This window comes from Saimiri boliviensis, chromosome 7 (assembly GCF_048565385.1).
Source record: "Saimiri boliviensis isolate mSaiBol1 chromosome 7, mSaiBol1.pri, whole genome shotgun sequence".
Taxonomy (NCBI): Eukaryota; Metazoa; Chordata; class Mammalia; order Primates; family Cebidae; genus Saimiri; species Saimiri boliviensis.
Genome location: NC_133455.1, coordinates 3,545,447 through 3,568,344, shown reverse-complemented (window position 1 = coordinate 3,568,344; position 22,898 = coordinate 3,545,447). Strand labels below are relative to the sequence as shown.

The window sequence follows — 22,898 nt, the reverse complement described above, 5'->3', positions numbered from 1 at the left end:
AAATCAACAGAAGGTGGATCCATGACTTACATCTAAGACTGGGAACTATAAAAACTCTAAAAGATAACATCAGGAAAACTCTTCTAGACATCGGCTTAGGCAAGGATTTTATGACCAAGAATGCCAAAGCAAATGCAGTAAAACAAAGATACGTAGCTGGGATTAAATTAAACTAAAGAACTTTTGTACAGTAAAAGGAACAGTCAGCACAGTAAACAGACAACCCACAGAGTGGGAGAAAATCTTCACAATCTATACATCACAGTCCAACAAAGGACTAATATCCAGAATCTATAACAAACTCAAGTTAGCAAGAAAAAACAACAAAAAAAAACCAATCCCATCAAAAAGTGGGCTAAGGACAGGAAGAGAGAATTCTCCAAAGAAGATATACAGATGGCCAATAAATGTATGAAGAAATGCTCGACATCACAAATGATCAGGGAAATGCAAATCAAAACTACAAAGTGATACCAAAACCACAATGTGATATCACCTTACTCCTACAAGAATGGCCATAAACAAAAAATTTAAAAAAAACATAGATGTTGGTGTGGATGTGGGAAATGGAACACTTCTACACTGCTGGTAGGAATGTAAACTAGTACAACCACTATAGAAAACAGTGTGGAGATTCCTTTAAAAACTAAAAGTAGAACTACCATTTGATCTAGGAATCCCACTACTGGGTTTCTACCCAGAGGAAAAGAAGTCATTATACGAAAAAGATACTTGCACACACGTTTATAGCAGCACAATTTGCAATTTCAAAAATGTAGAACCAACCCCAGATGACCATCAATCAACAAGCAGATAAAGAAACTGTGCCATATGTGTGTATGTATGTGTGTGTGTGTGTGTGTGTGTGTGTGTGTGTGTGTGTATATATATATATATATATATATATAATGGAATACTACTCGACCATAAGAAGTAATGAATTAATGGCATTCACAGCACAGCAAGCTGGATGAGACTGAAGACCATAATTCTAAGTCATTCAGGAATGCAAAACCAAACATCATATGTTTTCACTCATAAGTGGGAACTAAGCTCTGAGGATGCAAAGGCATAACAATGACACAAAGGATTTTAGGGACTCCAGGAAAGGGTGGGAAGGGAGCAAGGGATAAAAGACAAATTGAGTACAGTGTCTGCTGCTCAGGGGATGCATGTACCAAGATCTCACAAATCACCACCAGAGAACTTACTCATGTAAGCAAACATCGCCTGTTCCCCAGTCACCTATGGAATTTTAAAAAATTTTAAAAAGAGAAAGTCTATTGATTTTCATGTCTCACACTGTATAGGTTAGACACCAAAACTCTACTACATGCTGCATTTGGTGTATTATAAACTAAGCATCATAGCTGCACACTGCCCTTCTTTAGTGTACTTTTGAGTATACAATTCCAACCTATTCAGATTTGTCATAAGCTAATTTATCCTATCTTTAGGAAGATAGGAACAGCCATGGAAGCTCTCACTAGATTTGGGAAGATCTGGCAGTTATGGTGGAATTGATGGGCTCAGCATGTTGAACAGAGTATTAGAATCTAGAAAGTAAAGTGTTAATTATGCTTCAGAGTTTAACTTATAAAAGATTCTCTTCAAGTTATACAATACCTTGAAACCATCATGCTTTGGACACTTTTTCAAGTGTCAGCATGGAAGAAATATTTTATTTAGAAAGAAACTGGGAATTTTGGGAAGAAAATCAGTGTGGTTTCACAGCAACAGCAGCAGCAATTAGGCACAAACTGTGCTAGCTGAAGCACTAGATGAATGAAAATACAAAAGTATAAAGAAAGCGGACAATGACTATTAGTTCTTATTTGTAAAATAATTGTTCTTCTCCTTCTCTTCCTCTTTCCTCTTCTTGTTGTTGCCAGTAGAAAGTACTGCAGAAGAGAAAGAGACTTCAAATTCTCCATCTGGGACATCCTACCTGAGTGGCCATAGGAAAACTGCATCCTTTCTTGTCCTTATATTTTTCCTCTCCATAAAGAGGAAATAAAAATATTGATCTCACCAGATTATTATAAAAAATAAAAGAGCGATTGCCTATGTCACACTTCTTGTCAATGTATCCCCCAAAATACATACACTGAATAAACTAAGAGTCTCAAAAAAAAGAAAAGAAAAAATAACGAGTTATCATGTATTAATAAAATGAGTGATGGACGCTGGATGTAAGGGGGATATGCACTGACGGAAATTGCAGGACGATTCCTCCTACTTAGGTACTGGACTCCGTTCCCACTGATGGTTGCTACAACGTGACAGAGCCAGTGTTGCAGATCTGATTACTTTGCATGAGAAGCCAGAGGTCTACATGTGGATGTAACATTTCCCAATTTGAAAACAGTGTGAGTGAACTAAAATGTATCTGAAGACCTGATCTGGCCTGCAGTTCACCGCATTGCAATCCCTGATTACACACATTATTTACTGAACCTACCACCTTGAGCAATCGAGCCAAATGAATGATTCAGAATGCCTCAGCTTGCTGTGGAGAAATGCAGGCAGCTTTGCCAGCTGAAATTTTCTGAGCCCACTTTTGGAGAAACCTCTTCTCTCCTGCTCCCCTCCAAAGTGCCATTCTGAAGTCTCGGAAGGTCAATGAGGGCATAATTAAATATTAATTTATTTCCACGTTAGATTTATTGAATCACAATTTACATATAAGTGCACCCTTTCTAATTTTTGTGGGTACAAACCAGGTCTATATGTTTATGGGGTACATAAGATATTTTGACCCAGGCATGCAATATGCAATAGTCATATCACAGAGAATGGGGTGTCCATCCCCTCAAGCTCTTTTCCTTTTTTGTTACAAGCAATCCAATTATAGTCTTTTAGTTATTTTAAAATGTACAGATAAATTGTCACTATTGTCACCCTGTTGTGCTATCAAATAGTAGGTTTTATTCATTCTTTCTTTTTTCAATAACTATTAACCATCCCTACCCCCCACCTTAGCCCCTCACTGTTTCCCAGCCTCTGGGAACCATCCTTATACTATATATTTCCATGAGCTCAATTGTTTTGATTTTCTGATACCATGAATAGGAAAGAACATGTGATGTTTGTCTTTCTGTGCCTAGCTTATTTAGTTATGACACAATAATCTTTGGAGTTCCATCCATGTTGCAAACGACAGGAGCCCAGTCTTCTATGGCTGAGTAGTACTCCATTGTATATGCGTACCTCATGTTCTTTATCCATTCATCTGTTCATGGACACTCAGATTGCTTCCAAATCTTGGCTATTGTGAACATGCTCCAGGAAACAGAGGGGTGCAGGTGTCTCTTCGACGTACTGATTTCCCTTCTCTCGGTATATACCCAGCAGTAGGATTGATTCACATTCCCACCAACAGTGTACGTGAGCTCCCTTTTCTCCACATCCTCACCAGTGTTCATTATTGCCTCTCTTTGGTATAAAGGTATTTTAACTGTGGTGAGATGATATTTCATGGGAGTCTTGATTTGCATTTCTCTGATGACCAGTGATGTTGAGCACCTTTTCACATGCCTGTTTTTCATTTGTATGACTTCTCTTGAGGGATGTCTATTTAGGACTTTTGCCTATTTGAAAAATCAGATTATTATTTTCCTATAGAGTTGTTAAAGCTCCTTAGATAGTCTGGTTATTAACCCTTTGTCAGCTGGGTGGTTTGTAAATATTTTCTCCCATTCTGTGAGTTGTCTCTTCACTTTGTTGATTGTATACTTTGCCATGCAGGAGACTTTTAAATTGATGTGATCCCATCTTTCTGTGTTTGCTTTGGCAGGTATGCTTGAGGGGTAGCACCGAAGAAATCTTTGCTGAGACCAATGTCCTGGAGAGTTTCCCTGATGTTTTCTAGTCTCATAGTTTGAGGTTTGAGATTTAAGTCTTTAATCTATTTAGATTTAATTTTTGTATATCACAAGAGTTAGGGGTCTAGTTTCATTCTTCTGCACATGGATAATCCATTTTCCATATCCATGTAACATTGTTTAAGGAACAGTTATTCTTCTCCCCATAGCTGCATTCCAGTGTTTAACAGTTATTTATTTTTTTTCAGGTTCTTTCAGCACAATTTATTGACGAGACTCTCCTTTCACTAATGTATGTTCTCGACACCTTTGTCAAAAATGAGTTCACTGTAGGCGTATGGATTTACTTCTGGGTTCTCTATTCTGTTCCATTGGTCTGTGTGTCTATTTTAATGCCAGTACCATATTGTTTTCGTTACTATAGCTCAGTAGTATAATCTGAAGTCAAGTAATGCGATTCCTCCAGTTTTGTTCTTTTTGCTTAGGATAGCTTTGGCTATTCTAGGTCTTTTTCAGTTCCACATAAATAGTGTACCCATTTTAAGCATGTAGTTGACTGAACTTTGATAAATGCATATAGTCATGTAAACACATCATAATCAAGATACAAGATATACCCACCAACTCACCAAGTTCTTTTGTGCACCTGTGAATTCACTTCCCTGCTCTTCTCTGCTCTCAGTAATTCCTAACCTGCCTTCTGTCACTGTTGATTAGATTTGCCTTCTATAGAATTTCACATAAATGGAAGAGTACTGTATATAATCATCTGTATCTGGCTTCTTTCAGTCAGCCAAATTTGTTTTTTGCAATGCATCTATGTTACGTGCACCGGTATATCATTCCTTTTTATCTTTGAGTCTTATTCCATTTACAGATATATAGAAATTTTTCATCAATTCACCTGATGTTGGACACTTGGGTTATTGTGAATATAATTACTATGAATTTGCAAGTACAAATCTTTGTCAGTCTTTTAAAATTTAGCCATTCTAGTGGATGTGTGGTGGTAACTCACAGTAGTTTATATTTCTTTGACAGCCCAAGGTGCTGGGAGTCTTTTCTTGTGCTTATCTGCCATGTGTATATCTTCCTTTGTAAAATCTCTGTTCCGATATGTTGCCCATTTTTTAACTGTGTCATTTGTCTTACGTTCTGGATATGAGTCCTTTGTCAGCATCATGATTTGCAAATATTTCCTCCAAGGCTGCAAAATCAGTCTTAATACTGAAAACAATAATCTTTTGTGGTTTATATGTTGTTTTCACTTCCATCACCTAATGTGATCCTTAGAAAAATCTTGCCAAGGAGGGAGAAGACGTTTTATACCTTAATGTTTCAGATGAGGAAAACAAGACTCAGAAGAAAGTGGCTCATTTAATGTCACATGGCTGTTAAATGATCAATATGGGATGACTAGCTGCATTTACAGTGTGTTTACTCAGAATTCATCCACTTATGTGTAAGCTCTATGAAATGTAGGCATTTTTGTTCTTTTGTTGTTGTTTTACCTTAAAGCATCAACAGGGCTTAAAACTGTGCCTGACACACGGTAGCTAGTTAAATAATTTTTGATTAAACTCTTCTTTTCCTAATAAATCCTTGGTCCGACTGGTAGAAAGCTACCTCACCCCACCACCTTCTGAGTTTCAGTGGCTCTGACCCTATTCCTGTGTCTCCAGCATGCACCTAAATCGTAGCCACAGGACTGGCCCAGGGAGAGACGCAGGGCAAAGGCTGGTGTCGTCGGAGGAAATCCCAAGAATTCCGGGGGAACTAGTGCAGAAAGACTTTGTAGTGTCTCTTCCACTGAACTCCAAAGTGGGACAGTTTGATGTCGGAACTCTTGTATCCCATTCATCATCAGAAGAGGTAAGCCCTTCTGAGAATTACAGCCAGTGCAGAGATGAGGCAGGTGACATAGAGAATTGGTGACATCTTCTAAGCCATAAACCCAGCAATATCGTGGTGTAGCAAAACAGCATAAATATTTATTAGCTTTTCAGTTTCTAAGGGCAAAGAAATTGGGAGCAGCTTAGCTGGGCTGTTTTAGCCCAGGGGTTATCATCTGACGTTGGCCGGTACTGTGATCAACTAGGGGCTAGGTGCTCTGTTTCTAAGGAGGCTCACTCCTGTTTCTGGTCAGCTGGTCCTGACTATAGCAGGAGTCCTCAGTCCATCCCCATGTGGGCCTCTCTACTGGCTGCCTGTATGTCCACATGTCATGGCAGCTCTCTGGCTTGTCCCAGAGTGAGTGTTTCAAGAAAGAGCAAAGCAGAAGTAGAAATATAGTTTAGGATCCAGCTTCAGAAGTCACACGCCATCATTCTGCTAGGCTCAGTTCATTAGAGGCAAGTCACCACATCTAACCCACATTGAAAAGAAAGGTTACTGGACTCCACCTTCTGAAGGCAGGCGTGTCAAAGAATTTCTAGACATATTGTGAAACTGCCACACCAGCCATACTTGAAGGTCAGTGTCTTAGTCCATTTTGTGTTGCTGTAAAAGAGTATCTGAGGCTGGGTAACTTACAGAGAAAAGGAGTTTATTGAGCATACAGTTCTGCAGGCTGAGAAGCTCAAGGGCGTGACTCTGGCTTCTGCTGAGGTTTTGATGCTGCATCACAATGCACTGGAGAAGGTCAAAAAGGGAGCATATGTGTGGGAAGAGGAAAAAAGTTGACAGGCTTTGTAACATCCCACTCTTAAGGGAACTTAACCACTCCCTCAAGAACCAGTGCAATCTTTTGAGGGTGAGAACTTAACTTAGTACCATGAGAATAGCACTCAGCCATTGACGAGGGCTCTGCCCCCCGTAACTCAAACATCACCCACTAGACTCCATCTCCCAACACTGCCATAATGGGGACCAAATTTTAACCTGGATTTTGGAGGGGCAAACAAACCACATCCAACCACAGTAGTCTACTTCAGGACTTTTCACTTCATGCACTCATAATTCTATCACCACCGCCACCACCATCCTCTCCGTTAAATCTTTTTCTTCATTCCTTTTTTTTTCCCTTGAATAAACTAGTCGGAGATGTGTTTTCTGTCACTTTCAATAAACAGAGAGACTCTTAACTGATATGGAAATCAAAAATACGTCTTCTCGCTCTAACTGTAGTGTTCCTACTGATAAGCCACAGATGACAAATTATGGTCTGAGTTTTGACATTGAAGGACTAGACTTTTATGTCATGTGCAGAGTGCGGGGGATTCTTAGAACATCAATAGCATGTGTGCCCGTCTCTGATCATGCTAACCTCAGTGAATTGAAATGGTTTGTCTGTGCATGTGAACTGAAAGAACACGCCGGATGGTTCATTCATCCCGAACGTTCATCTTTGCATCCTGAGGGCCTCACAAAGTGTGTGGTGTAAATTAGAGGCCTCATAAACATTCACAGAACAGGGGAGGATGGATGGAATTTCACTGCTGGAAATGATCGTTGATGTTTAAGATGGTTAGAATTTTGCTTTTATGATACGTCCTCTCTATAGCTATAATTTGTCTGAAGCTGAAGCTCTCGGGAAGGAATGCAACACCCTCCAGCCCCCTGAAATGGCAGCACTGTTCCTATGAGTCCAGGGCTAGACAGTGTGCTCCATGATTAGTGACGTTCCCGAATCCCTGCTGATGGAAAACAAGGACTGCCTATAATAGAATGGCTCTTTAGTCATTCAAAGAGACTCATTTAATCAAAGCCTGCTAGCATAAACTGCTGCCTTACAGCATGAGGCCTCTTTGGAAGAACATTAACTCTTGCCTCTCCCCAGAGCCCGAATTCCACGTGTTTTACAACCATATTTGCTCCATAAGCACCGTGTGCACAGGACTACCCACTTTATTTCACTTATCTCTTAATCTAGATGCCCGCTGGCTTTGCCAGTAAGAAACCAGGCGACCACATACTTAACACTCCCCAGAAATCAGAACGCTGAGTCTTGTTGCTACCAGTACACTAGTTTTCAGCCCTTCACAATGTTTTGAACTAATTTCAGAAAAGACGTTTTGTACACACACCTTTCCCACATATTGGGTACAAATGAAATGAATATGAATAGATAAATGAATGAACAAATGAATTCAGAGTGCTACCAGTGTGACTGAAAGTTGATATTTCAAATCCTTCTGGCCTTATACAATCTTAGAGTGACTTCTATTACTGAATTTGGTCATGATCCTAGGGTACAGAACATAATTCCCCCAAAATGTGGCACTTTGGCAATTGAGAATGACGCAGAAGCAGAAGCAGAAGCAAGAATGCCACCATGGCCCACTCCACCCTTCTGCCCTGAGCCACGGTCATAAAGCCCACCCCAGACAGAAGGCTGTGATACCCTCATTCCAGACCGGTCCTGCCCTATTCCTGAAAACCAAGGAAAATCTAAACAAACAGCCTTGTTACGTCCCCAACCCCCTCCAGTTTATTACCAACGGGCCATACCCCTTGCTGTCCAATCACCCTTCTGTGTAACCATCCATTTTTCATTGCACCAATGTGTAAAGTCAAACTTTTTCCTGGGTCTTTGGGTTTTGATTTCCGAAGGCCCCCATGTCATGTAAAACCTTGGTTAAAGACATTTGCTATGCTTTTCTCTTGTTAATCTGTCTTTTGTCATAGGGGTGTCAGCCGTGAACCTTGCAGCAAGTGAGGAAAAGATGTCCCTTTCTCTCCCTCCAATGACACCGACCATGAGACAAGAACCATGCCAGGCGCTTTTCATGTACTCATGTCCTCCACCCGCAGGACTGCCGGATGTGCTATCGTCATGTCCATTCCGTGTGTGTGGACATCGAGAGACTGCACATCCTAGACAATCACACAACTGATCGGTAGCAGGGCGTGGACTCAGGCTCGGACCCTGTGAACCCACATGACCGTTCCCTTCACCATCTCCCTTTCCTCACTCTAGGGGATCTGAACCAAGTCCAAAAGTCTGTAAGTACAATGTCTGACCGGGATCCAGCTCTGAACCTGCCTCCCCAGGCTTTGAAACCTAGTGCTACCATGTATTAGTCTGTTCTGTTTTCATGCTGCTGATAAAAACATACCCAAGACTGGGTAATTTACAAAAAACAAACAAACAAAAACAAAAACAAAAACAAAAAACCTTGTAATGGACTCATAGTTCTGTGTGGCTGGGAGGCCTCACAATCATGGCAGAAGGTGAAAGGCATATCTTACATGGAGGCAGGCAAGAGAGAATGAGAGCCAAATGAAAGGGGTTTCTCCTTTTAAAGCCATCGGATCTTGTGAGGCGTATTCACCACCATGAGAACACTGGGGGAGAGCCACTCCCAGGATTCCATCATCTCCCACTGGGTCCCTCATACAACATGTGGGAATTATGAGAGTTACAGTCCAAGGTGAGATTTGAATTGCCAAACCGTAACACACCACCACTGTGGAAGTGAAGTAAGGAGATGTACTAGCTTCCAATGGCTGCTACAACAAAGGACCACAAATACAGAGACTTAAAATAATGCAGATCGACCCTTTACAGTCCTGGAGGTCAGAAGCCTGAAATCAATGTGTCAGCTGGGCTAGTTCCTCTGGAGACTTCGGGGTAGAAGACATTGCCTTGCTTTTTCAGCTTTTAGAGGCTTCCACATTCCTTGGCTCCTGGCCCCCTTCCTCAAATCTATCAAACCTTCAATTCCATTATCACATCTTCTGCTTCTGACACCAAATCTCCCTCTGCCTGTCGCTGAACTGTAATTACATGGGGCGCATTCGAGTAGTCTCATTTGAAAACCCTCAGGTTAATCATACCTTCAAAGACTCTGTTACCACGTAAGCTATATATTTACAGGCAGATTTGGGTGAGGGTGGGAGTGGGGGTAGAAGGTATTATTTAGCCCACCAAAGTAATGTAAGTTACCTATATTTGCCTGGGTCTCAGCTTCAAGATCCATCAAATGGGGATGAGATAGTTTTTGCCTACGCCTAGCATTAGGAGAATCAAGTTGGTTAAATGAAAATAAGCACTAGGTAAAACCCTTCAAAGAAGCTGGCACGTTTATCTATTAACAAATGTGAGGTATCTGTATTCTTATTACTGGTTCAAGGGGGGTCTAAAGGTAGATACAATACTTGAAAAAAAAACAGGGGTGAGTTGGAGGGTCTGAGAATCCTACAGATAAAAGGCGTGAGGGAGACAGAGGAGTCAGTGCCACTTGGTGGGGAAAACATTAGCTGCCTGCTGTTCCTACGGCTCCCTGGGATGGCAACGCCCAAATCCTGGGTGGGGTGGGCCCACAGGAGCATCTTTAAGGGTGTCAAGTTTGTTTCATTGCCTGATGTTAAAATAGCACCGGACAATAAATACTAAATGAAATTTTCCTTCCCCATGCAAATTCAATTCACATCTTCTCATAAATCCTGCCTCAGGCTTCTGATACAATTTCTTAGGCTCATAACCCCATCTCAAGGTCAGTCTGAAATTAGTTTGGAGGTAGTTTTCTATGTGGCAGGCCTGGTTGAATAAGGAAAAAGGAGAAATTATGCTTGGCTTCTTTCTGATGATATTTATGCGGTAAAAGAAAATCCAACGTCTAATAACATCCACTGCCCTGGAACTTGTCAATGCCTTTAGTTTATTGTATTATTTTAATATATGGCCTAAGATTATTGTACCATAGAATAGATTCATTCTAATTTACCTGGCCAAAAAGGCAGTCACTGTATATTACCTTTCACAAGTATTGCAGATACTTCTGTTACTCTAATCCAAAGAGAATTTAGGATCACGTTCTTAAATGTCAGCACAAAAACATATTGACAACTACAACCACAAGATCATCACAATGCAGTAACTGTAAAAGAAAGATCTTTTCCCCCTAAAGAGAATAAACCATTTCTTTATTTTCTAATACCTTGACAGTACCTTCATGTCAACCTCAATTTCACACTTGAAGGAAATGCATAATTTATCTATGGCGAGTTTAGATGAACAAGAGAAGAATGAAAACTCCTGTATATATTTTTCTAATTAATAAAATCAAAGTGTACTTATTGGAGATTTGTCAAGTGTTAACGAATGAAAGAATGAGACTCTAAGATCACAAGACTTAGAGATTATGTATATGATATATATGTAATATATACACATAAATACATATATAGTATATGCATAATATATACACACAAATATATATTTAACATTCATGTATATATGCACACATAAATATATAAATATATATTTATATATACATATAACTATGCATATCTACATTTTGGTCATTAACAAAATCAGGTTGCTAGTCTATACATTTCATGCCTCTTTTAACATACCAGTAAATTGAGAGCATTTTCTCACGCCAGTAAATCTTTTAAAACACCAGTTGTTACATTTTGCTCTGTGAATGCTAAAGTTATTTAATCGTGCCTCTATTCCTAGCATTTAAGGATTCTAATTGTTTTCTATTATCAATAACAATGTGAACATTGTGCTTGGATATCATACTTCTGATTATTTACTTAAGATGAATCCTAAAATATAGAAACAAAGGTTATCAAAAATGTTAATGAATCTCGGCACATACTGACATATCGCTTTGCTATACAGGAAGTTCTTTGAAGCATTCTGTTGGTTACAATTCCATTCATGGGAAGTTTTAATGCAATACACTTTTCCCAGTTGCAGCCCAAGGAAGTTTAGGCTTTTACATGCTAAAGATACTTTTACCTTTAATTATGTCTCACCTAATTTTAAGAAATCTGAGGTTCTTTTAATGAAGGGTTATTAGTCCCATGTGGATGGAGTTAGAATTCAGGGCTCTGTGAACTTGGCTGGAAAAAAACCCACCGGTTTATTTTTCCTAGGAAGGGACTGAAATTTAGCACGTCCTTCGACGTTGAGCCTCGGTGACTATCAGAGCAGCTGTGGCTTTTCGCCAACAGAAGCCACGGCCATCTTCATAGCCTACTGGATTTGTAAAAGATCTTTCAAAATGTACCCTGTCCTGAACACTTACTTGAAATCACAGTACTTGTAACAGGTGTTGCTAGGCTTTGTTTTCAGAATTTTATTAAGGAAGCACATAAAATACCTTATCATAGTTTAAAAAATGTTTTGAAAGCCACATTTCAATATAGTTTCATTCCTCAGAATTCCTATGAATTTTATTTTAGGAAATTGAAAACATTATTCTGAGGAAGATTCATAAATGTCACAGAATTGTCAAAGCAATCTATGACACCAAAAACAGATAAAAATGCCTTTTTTTTTTTTTCCAAGATGGAGTCTCACTCAGTCACCCAGGCTGGAGTGCAGTAGCATGATCTCTGCTCACTGCAACCTCTGCCTCCCAGTTTCAAGCAATTCTCCTGCTTCACCCTCCCAAGTAGCTGGGATTACAGGTACCCACCACCATGCCCAGCTAATTTTTGTATTTTCAGTAGAGACGGGATCTTCCCATGTTGGTCAGGCTGGTCTCGATCTCCTGACCTCAGGTGATCCACCCACCTTGGCCTCCCAAAGGGCTGGTGTTATAGTGAGCCACCGTGCCTGGCCAAGAATGCTTACTTTAAAGGTATCAAAGAAACAATCAGGAGAAAACATAAATTTCCCATACAGAAGATACTTTGCAACCTGTAAAGGGCTCTAGGACTATGACGTCTGTGCACATGTATGTATAGATAGATGTGTATTTTGTATAGCACTGTTTTTTGTTAGTGTGGCCCATGTGACACCATAGCTATGCAAGACAGCGTTTGGTGAGGCCTAACTGGATTTTTGGTGGGTGCTTAAACCGAACGGAGATTAAATCATCTTAAGGCCTCCCAGCTCCCCTGCTGTCCTCCCAGCTGCGTGTTGAGCTGGGCAGAACAATAACGCATAGTGAAACACTTAATACCATTGCGTCTTGTTTTCAATCCTTTGATTCTCTTAAGGAGAAAGGCTTACTCTGGGGTATGTACGTCTCTAATCCTTCTGTAAAACCTGCCAAGCCTCTGTTCTAACACAGAAGCAAGAAACAGCCCCCAGAACTGGCTGCAGACCATAGCCTCTTCCTGCATTTCATTAGTCGTGACTCCTTTCATTATGTGATCCTCACAATCAACTTCTAAATCCCAGTTATCCTAATTTTCCCATTCTTTGATAACTTCCCTTTGGAACAAATTGACTTGCATTTGAAACTAAAAGGAGTTAGAAGAGCATGTACGTGACCTTGCAGGTGTGATGTAGATGTGGTGAATATTGTGAAAAGGTTGCTATTGTCAGAGTTTCAGGAAACCTGGACCAAGCTCCACCGTTTTTATTCCGTAAGCCCTCCGCCTTCTTACAGATTTCCGGTAAAAGAGTGATCTACACATGCCACGGCTGTATATGTTGAGATCATCTCTGTGTCTTGATATTAAATACCAGATCCAATCATCCTATCCCATCCGTGATTTCAGCCACCCATGTGGTCTCAGTTCTCTTCAGGACCTTGGCACAGCTTTTCTGCCTGTAGATTTGCTACAATAAGGACCTACAGACTAAACAAAACGTTGCTCTCATCCATGTTAATGCTTGCATCTAGGAGTGAGTAATCAAAATCACAGTCAGCAAGTTTCCCAGGCTTCGGGAGCTGTCCAAGGACAATGCTGAGTAATTACAGACACAGACACGCAGTGACTGAAATTGACGATGACTGAATCGAGAGGATACTTTCTTTTATTTGCAGAGTCTCAGTTGATGTCTCGGGTAGATTTTGATTTTGATCCTGAAACAATTCCATCATGTGTTGATATTCTGTACACAAATGAGAAACCCATTTTACTCTGGAGGATTTTTGAGTTCCGGATAGGAAAAGGGGTCACTGGTCTTATGCTATGAGTTGAATTTACCCCCAGCCTCTCTTTTCTATGGTAGAAAAACTGCATCTACTTTTAAGACAAAGATTAAGTATGTAGAACTACCTGTATTTATTAATTGTAATCATTTGTTTAAAGACATAAATCTCCTCAAAAAAGTGAGGCAAAAAAGCTTTTAATGGTACCCCTGATTAGAATGGCTGGTAAACAGATCATTTATTTCTTCTAGTGCTGATCACAGAGCTTTTAAATGAAAGTTAAGTGTTCCCTTTAGAAAAAGTTCTAAAAAGAAAAGAGCAAGTTTATACAGAAAATAAAAATAAAATTAAAAAGCAGCTGAGAAAGGATAAAGTAAGCAGGTACTTTGTACTTTAGTGGGTCCCATTGAGAAGCTGAAAATCTAATAATTTAAATGCGATCAGATGGGTGCAGTGGCTCATGCCTGTAATCCCAGCACTTTGGGAGGCCAAGGCAGGTGGATCACCTGAGTTCGGAAATTTGAAACAAGCCTGGTCAACATGGTGAACCCTGTCTCTACTAAAAATACAAAAAAAAAAAAAAATTAGCCAGGTGTGGTCGCGAGTGCCTGTAATCCCGGACACTCGGGAGGCTGAGGCAGGATTATTGCTTGAACCTGGGAGACAGAGGTTTCAGTAGGTTGAGATCACTCCATTGCACTCCAGCCTGGTCGACAAGAGTGAAATGCCATCTCAAAATAAATAAATAAAATAAAATAAAATAAAATAAAATAAAATAAAATAAAATGCTACCTAAAATCGAATATCAATAGAATCATAAACATGTCTTCTTGTGTCTGGTTTCCTTCAGCATCACTTAGGGCTCATCTGTGTTTTCCCAACACTTCTGTAGCTGGTTTTCATTGCTGAGTAGTATTCCACTGCTGAGTTGCACCACAGTTATTTATCTCCTCAGCAGCTGGCAGACATTTGTGTTATCTACAATTTGGGCTATGATGGAAACAGCAAAATTATAGGCAGAAGAGACCATTGATTGCCTAGAATTGAGATAGAAATGAAAACTTCATGCAAAGGGTGAAAGCTGATTTTTTTCTAGTGATGGAAGCTGGGTTGTAGTGATGGCTGAACAATGAAAGACATCTTCTAAAACTCATTCAACTGTGTGCCTAAATTAGGTCAATTTGACAGTGCATGATTCATAACATAAGGGCTTTAAAAAGGCTCTAAGTAGGACTATAAAGTCATATGCCCACATTGCCAGTTTCTCTAACTGATGCCACAGTTAGTCACCAGGGTTAAGACTAAGAAGTCACCAAGGAACATTTTGACACTGATCAACACACATCACGGCAGGTGAAAGTTATCAGAAGAAAGTTGCTTTTAGAAACAATAGAAAACCAAAACTATATATTAGCAAGACCTCCTGTTCAAAAGAACAACAATTAGAGTGAAATTTTTAGAACGTAAGAAGCCAAATAATACTTTGCACTGGCTGGACTGTAAGTAAAGCTTCTTCAGACGGATCCCATAATTTTTCTTTCATTACTTTTTTAAATGTTCCATGAAATACTATTATCTTTCTAAACTGTTTCCCAGGCCTTCAAGACACAGATCGTGCAAACACAGCATTTGTTCCATCAAGCTAAGCACACCAGGGAAATCTGGAGGTTTCAGGATGTTTCATAAAATACTCACAATCAAGGGCTGTCATGGACCAGGAAGGCACAGACCTGAGACCGTGTGGCCCATACAGCTAAGTGATCAAAGGAAATCACTGTCCCAAAGAACATGCCCTCACCCGCAGAAACATCCAAGACTCTTTTGGAGAGGTGCAGAAATGCATTCACCTGTTTACAGTGAACACCATCAGAACCAGCGACTGCAAATGTTCATGATCCTTAACAAATGGAAAATACTTTTATATTTTACAGTGTGTGTGTGTGTGTGTGTGTGTGTGTGTGTGTGTGTGTATGACACATATGTAAGTATAGATATTGGTATGGATAAGATATAGATGTAAATATGGATCTATAGATATAGCTATATAGATTAGATACAGACATATACACATACTAGATATAGACAAATAGACATACATAGACAGAGATACAGATACAGACATAGACATGTATTTTCCTGGTAGGGCTACTACTGAAGGTTTTCATGCTCAGAGAGGACACAAGGGGGATACACCTGTGCGTGCACATGCACATACACACAGAGACACACACTTATTGAAGCTGCAAGTTCAGAAATTTACATGAAGACAGATATCAGCACATGGTTTTCTACATGGAATGGGGTGTGTCGCTTTAGATATTTCTGCCACTGCAGGTATTTTTGGTAGTTCCAATGAACGGAGAGCTTTCTCTTTCCTCGAAGCAATATCTAGTGGCCTTCAGAGGACTCTGAAATCTGAAACCGACAGCAACCAAACGTTAGCCATGATCTACAACACCAGAGTGTACTGATGAAGGGTTCTGATGGACACCAGCAAGTGGTATAATGTAATTATTGTTGCTATTAGGTTATTATTTATGCCACACGCGTGACTTTTGTAGCTGTAGCAAGAGAAGCGGTCAGTATTTTAGTATTATGGCACTCTGGAGATCCTATCAAAAAGCCACGGCAGCTTCTGCTAGCAAAGACGCAGGGCGGTAACTCAGCGCCATTACCCACGGAAAGCGGGTGTTCAATAATTTAATTCTAAATGTGGTGCTCTGCTTGGAAACAGAAGATATTAAATATCAGATATATGGATATAATAAAAGCAAAGCAATACCGGGGTAAATTAAGGCAAATCTCACACTCCCTCATGCTACTGTATAATGAGACTGAATGAGTGTCAGGAAATGGTGAGTGAGTCAGCCTGAAGTCTGATTGCACAGAGAATGGGGCTCCTTCTTCCCCTTGACTGCCAGGCCATATGCTTAAATTACTGCTGCCTCCTGGCTCAGTCTGTATGTTTCTCAAGGAGGCAATGCAGATAAGCTAACATTTACTGGGACGAAACTCAGTGCTATCTTGGGAAGATTCCGAAGCACTATTCCCCACAATGTCCAGAAAATATCTTTGCATACTTCATCTTAAGTTGGGTTTCTCAAACACTGGTTTTTCAAGAAACAGTCATTATCCCATCTATACCTATATTAGCTCAGTATTTTTCTCTAAAACAACACATTTCTGTGGGCGTTATTTTCATAATTATATGAGTGGTAACATATTGCAAGTTACTATTCAAGATTTTCTCCCCGTTCAACATGACAGTTTCAGGTCAATTTATGGTTGACATACACAGATCAAGGGCATCCCTCATAATTGCTGCATAAAATTCTATTACATGAACACAGCATTTTAAAATTAATTCACAAGTCGATGAGCATTTAGGCTGTTTTAAACTATCTGCTATTATCAAAAAAAGCAAAAAAAAAAAAAAATTAAAAAAAAATGCTGCAATTACAGCCCTGTATCCATCTCTCCAGATCCATGGCTAAGCTTTTATCTAGAGAATATATATCTAGAACTGGAATTTCGGGGTCATATGATACAGGTTTTAAATTTTATTAGCCAGATACTCACAGATATATCTCTAACATGGAAGAACCTCCTCCAGAAGGGTATAAGACACATCCTCCAGAAGGGTATAAGAGTTCATTGTTCTCCCTCATCCTCAGAAAAACATTTTATTATTTTCATATTTGGTTTACTTTTTTACTTTTATTTTTTCTGAGATGGAGTCTTGCTTTGTTGCCAGGCTGGAGTGTGGTGGCACTATCTCTGCTCATTGCAACCTCTGCCTCCTGGGTTCAAGTGACTCCCCGGCCTCAGCCTCCTGAGCACCTGGGACTACAGGCATGCGCCACTATGCTCGGCTACTTTTTTGTAGTTTAGTAGAGATGGGGTTTCACCATGTTAGTGAGGATGGCCTTGATCTCCTGACCTTGTGATCTGCCTGCCTCGGCTTCTCAAAGTGCCAGGATTACAGGTGTAAGCCACAGTGCCTGGCCAGACTCTTTTTTTTTTTTTTTTTTTTTTTTGCTAATATAATTAGTAGAAATGATAACTAGTAGTTTTGAAAACAACATCTTGGTCTGTTGTACCCCTAATGCAGAAGTTATTAAAACAAACTCGAATGGAAATGCTTCTGACAGATTCTAAATTTAAACATAATGGGGAAACATTGTTATCTTTGATACAGGCTTGATATACAACTAATGTGATTCATCTTGTACTTTGGGAAATTTAAATTTAGACTCTGGAAATAAAAGCATCCTTCATGGTCTAGGGGGACCTGGGTGTGTGCTGCATATACAACATGGGTGTTTTAACAATCTAAAAATGATAAAGAGATGGGTTTCCTTTAATGGTTCTGTTGATTATTTCAAAGTGCGTGCACACGGGTGATTGCACTTGATTCTCACAGCAGTCCAGCGAAGGCTGGCATTGTTATGCCAATATTACAGAAGAGGAGGTTGCTTTTCCTCTCTGGTGATCTGCCAGACAGTCATCACTGCAACGCACAGCATAAAAATGAGAACTAAGCATGAGATTTCTGGATCTCACACTTACGTTCTTCTCACTCTCTTTGCGGAATCATCATTCGGATGGTAATAAATACAACTGTGGTAATCCACAGTCAGCAGGGAGGATGTGGAAACTATTTAAGGCATCGTAAATCACAGTTGCCCAAAAAAGGAAAGCCATGACATTTTGATGACCTCATTCCACTGTCTCAGGTTGTTTTTGGTCTGGTGATACCCAGATTCCGGATGTCGAAGGAGCTGATTGTTTTATTTAGTGGATGACAGACTGCTGGAAAATTAACTTTAACAGGTTTTTCTTTAAGTTTCTAACATATGCACAATAACCTTTCTGGTACAGTGCTTATGTGAGTTTCCCCACCCTATTATATTTTACTGCAGATTTCTAAGGGAGCCTGGTAAAGTGAAGGCGGTAGTGAGAGACTATGCTTTTTTCATCATCCTACTGGAAATCCCACATGTGGATTGTTTATAAATTGCTGGAATAGAGGTTTCTGGTTGCCCCACTACCCCAGGCTGCTCTTCTTTCTTTAGAGAAGAACACTGATTCTGAACTGGGAACACTGCTGGTAATAAATCATGTTTCCCACTTTCCTTTGAAGTATGGTTTGGTCACATGATTAAGTTCTTATCAATGAGATGCAAGAGAGAGAATTAGGGTCAAAAGAGTTTCCAAGAAGGTTGACTCTTTTTTTTTTTTTTTTTTTTGGAGACAGAGTCTTGCTCTGTCGCCAGGCTCCAGGCTGGAGTGCAGTGGCGCGATCTTGGCTGTGAGTCAACCCAGTTAAAAAGACCCTTTTCTGTCCATTTTCCTTTGCCTGCAATGCTGATGCAATAACTGGCACTCCTGCAGCCATGCTGATCTACGAGGATGTAGGCCCTCCATTCACGTGGCGTTAAAGAAAGAAAAGTGCCTGGAACCCTAATGATACTGGAGAGCTGCCAGCCCTGTCCAGCCTACCTCCAGCTTCTTTTATGTGAGAAAGAATAAACTGTCCTGTTTAAGATATTCCCATTTGTTTTAGAAATCTGTTCTAATCCTCAGTGTGCATTTATGATTTAATCACATCTGTCTATATTTGAAATGTCAATTACCTTTTATTTATAGCATCTCATGTTATTACTTAAAACCTATTTAAGGCCAGGCACAGTACCTCACATCTGTAATCCCAGCACTTTGGGTGGCCAAGGCAGGTGGATTCCTTGGGCTGAGGAGATCGAGACCAGCCTGGGCAGCGTGGTGAAACTCCGTCTCTACTATACATACAAAAATAAGCCAGGAGTGGTGGTGCATGCCTCTAATCCTAGCTACTTGGGTGGCTGAGGTAGGAGAATCACTTGAACCCAAGAAGCAGAGGCTGCAGTGAGCCAAAAATTTGTTTTAAAATGAAACATGTTATTTACAAAAAATGTAAAATCACTGTTACAATGAACAAATAGATAATTATAAAAGTAGATTAAATTTAGCTACGTACTGTTGCCTATCTGCAAGATATTAGCTAAGGATAGAAGTTTTAAAGACATACTAGCCTTACGAGAGATGAACTTCTCTTCAATCAAACCTTGCTGGAGAACTTAAATAAATTAAGTTTCTGACATTCAAGTATATTTAACCTCATTTCTATGTAACACCTAAAATCATTTACATATCAACTGTGGTAAGCTTTGGGAAACACTCAACTATTCAGAGAAGTACAACGGAATGAAAATATGTGGGTTTTGTTACCTATTTATCTAAGTTGACATAGGAGTATAGTGAGCAAGATTCTGAAAACGCATAATGCAATTTGATGGTCAGAGCATAATTAGTTGTCCTGCAAGACAATGCTTAGTCAAAACAGATCTGAGAGCTGTGGTAACATTCATATGTTCATACTGTTATGATCAGATTCTCAGCAACCTAACTTCTTCAAACAGGGAAGGATGCATTTCAACTTAGAAAAGAGATCTCCACTCACTCCTGGTGAGTTCATCATTAGCACAAAAGTGTCTCTTTATCCATAAAAATAAACCTGTCACAGTGACTTAACTTCATTAATGCAGCTTCCTGATCCATGCCAAATTATTAGCAATACAAAATCTATGACTCTCAAGCTAATTAAGACTGCTTCTTTTGCATGATGATGATCAGATTCTGACTTTTAAGAATAACTGGAAAACATTCAAAGAGGGTAGGAGGAAATGATAAAGCAGAACAGCTTCTGAAGCAAAACCTACTAATATGATTAAGACATCCACTCTCTAACACAGTTTCCAATTATCCTTAAGAAAAACACCTCTCATCCCAGTGCATCACTATCTGAAATGATGGAGCATGGTTTTTCTTTGTTTAATTCTCCAAAGGCAGAAGTAAAACAAAAAGTTTTAAAGTGAGGATAAGAGTTGAATATATGAATAAATATATCATATTTTAAAAATTTCTATTTTAGTTGAAGATGTCTTATGTAATAGGTAATACATGTACATAGCAAAAAAAAAAAAATTAAACAGTTCAAATGGTTCACTGGAAAAAGTAATTTACATTCGGCCTTTTCCCCCAGCTTCCCGGCTCTCTCCAGTAGAAATCCCAGTTGTCACAGTCCTTTGTGTATACTTCTGGGGACACAGTCTGCTCACAAAAGTACCTTTCTCTGGGTTCCCCAAATGTGGCCTCATTATATATGCATCTATGCACCTTACTTTTTGAACAAATACACAGAAAACCACTAAATATGTGTGCATACAGATTTGTATCATAATATATACTAGAGATATAATCTAATTCTAGAAAAAACTATCAAATTAAACAAATATTTATAGACAGCATACTGTGTGCCAGACACTGCTGTATGGGCTGGAGCATAGCTGGAAAAAGACCTGCTCCCAAAACTGCGAGACTTCCATTCTAGAGCTTCCTCATTAAGCAAAGCCTTCCTAGCTGCTGCGTAAAATCCCCACATCAACACATTTGTGTATCTACAAAACACCTGTAAAATGCACATCTTTATATGTGCATGCATTTGCATACCTATATCACATTTATATGTACTATATGCATATATAATATGCATGTATAATATTTACGTGCATATATAATACACATACACATAACATATTGTGTGTGTATCTGCACGTGTAAAAGCTTTTTCCATCATCCAGACCCATGGTATGAGGAAGCATATCCTGGCCTATGGAAGGCAAGAAGAAAAAAGATTAAAAAGGTAACAAAAAACTAGCATCAGAATCTACAAAGAGATAAGGAATAGTCTTCATTTAGAATGAAGAATTAGGGCTTTTAAAAGAAGCGCTTGATAGTCTATTCAGGGTACCTGTTTCTTAAAAGAAGATACTGACACAGATGAAAGAAAAATAAATGGCAAGAACCATGCATTTGTGCATTTGGATGTGCTCTGGATGTGCTGAGACTCTGGAAGCCCCTGGAACTATAAAAAGGCAGCTTATACTTCGGTGGGAAGGAGCCAGCATTGGGCCATCTGTGCCATCTCTCCGTGTCCAAGACGAACTGAACTATTTGTAGAAATTAATGATAAAAAAGGCATAAACATTTTCTAATGGTTCAAATCCCTCAGCCTCTCATAGACAAGACTACAATTACTGCTTCTACTGATACATAAAAATAGATGGCAAAAAAAAAAACACAAGAGAAAATAAAAGTTCATTAGTTGAGATTCTTTCCCCTAAATGTATTCTTTTCTTTTGATAAAGAATAAACATATCTATTCATCCACCCTCTCATCCATCCATCGGCTCATCCCTTCATTTGCCCATCAGTCTATCCATTCATTCATCCATCTACCCATCTGTCCGCCCATGTGTCCATCTATCCCAATTTTTGCTAACCACAAGGAAATCTTTTATTGAGCTAGCACCTTATTTCCAAATTATATTACTGGTACAGACGTGTTTGGGTGTGTATAAGTTCATCCAGTTCACCAAGGTGGCACACTATCACTACATAAACATATCACTGCATAAACATCTAAGGCTGAACTCAAACAGATTTTCTCTTTTCCCTCTCATTTGCTCTACAAGCAAATCTTCAAGAACAAAAAGGAAAGACCAGAACCAGAGCTGCTGATAATCCAAATTCTAAAACCAGTGCTGAGCAAAGAAGTGGAGACAAGAACCCAAATCAAATCATCCCCCAGTGGTTTCAAACGCTCCTTGGTAATAAGCCGAAAAAATCATCATAGTTATCAGCTGAGATTCATGAGATCCCTGCTAGAATAAATAACAAAAAATCAGGATATTTTCCAAACGCTGAGCTATGAAGTTTAAAAATGCACTCCAGAAATAATGCATGGCATACCAGAACTCACCCTTTCATTATGGTTGAAATTTTTAGTAGTGTCATCAGCAAAAAGCAACCTACAGGTGACAAAAATATGTGACCAGACTAGGAAATCCCCAGAGCCACAGACGAGATTTCAGGAAAGCGCAATACAACAAGAACTACTGAGTTTCCAAGCCTCTCTCTGCCCAGCTGTGAACTGATTGTTTCTAATTTGGTGCCTATCAGAGATGGAGTCAAGTTTTAATTTCTCCCTAGCATGATCCACAATTCCCTGCAATTCTACCACAGATAGTTCACTGTACCATCAGAAAATGCCTGGCCATGAATGCAACCATATGCATCATGTTTAAATATACACTGCAAACGCGGAATGCACCGTGTGAAAAGAGACGTATAGACTCTGGTTTCTAACATTTGCAAAATGGGCCATTTCATGAGACATGCAGACTTTCAA

General features: G+C 39.5%; 1 protein-coding gene across 1 annotated transcript in view; it reads right to left on the bottom strand.

Annotated features, from left to right (window-relative positions):
* TMEM132D (transmembrane protein 132D) overlaps window positions 1-22,898 on the bottom strand; it is an 825,236-nt gene that overhangs the window by 431,564 nt on the left and 370,774 nt on the right. The gene's annotated exons all lie outside the window — the stretch shown is intronic.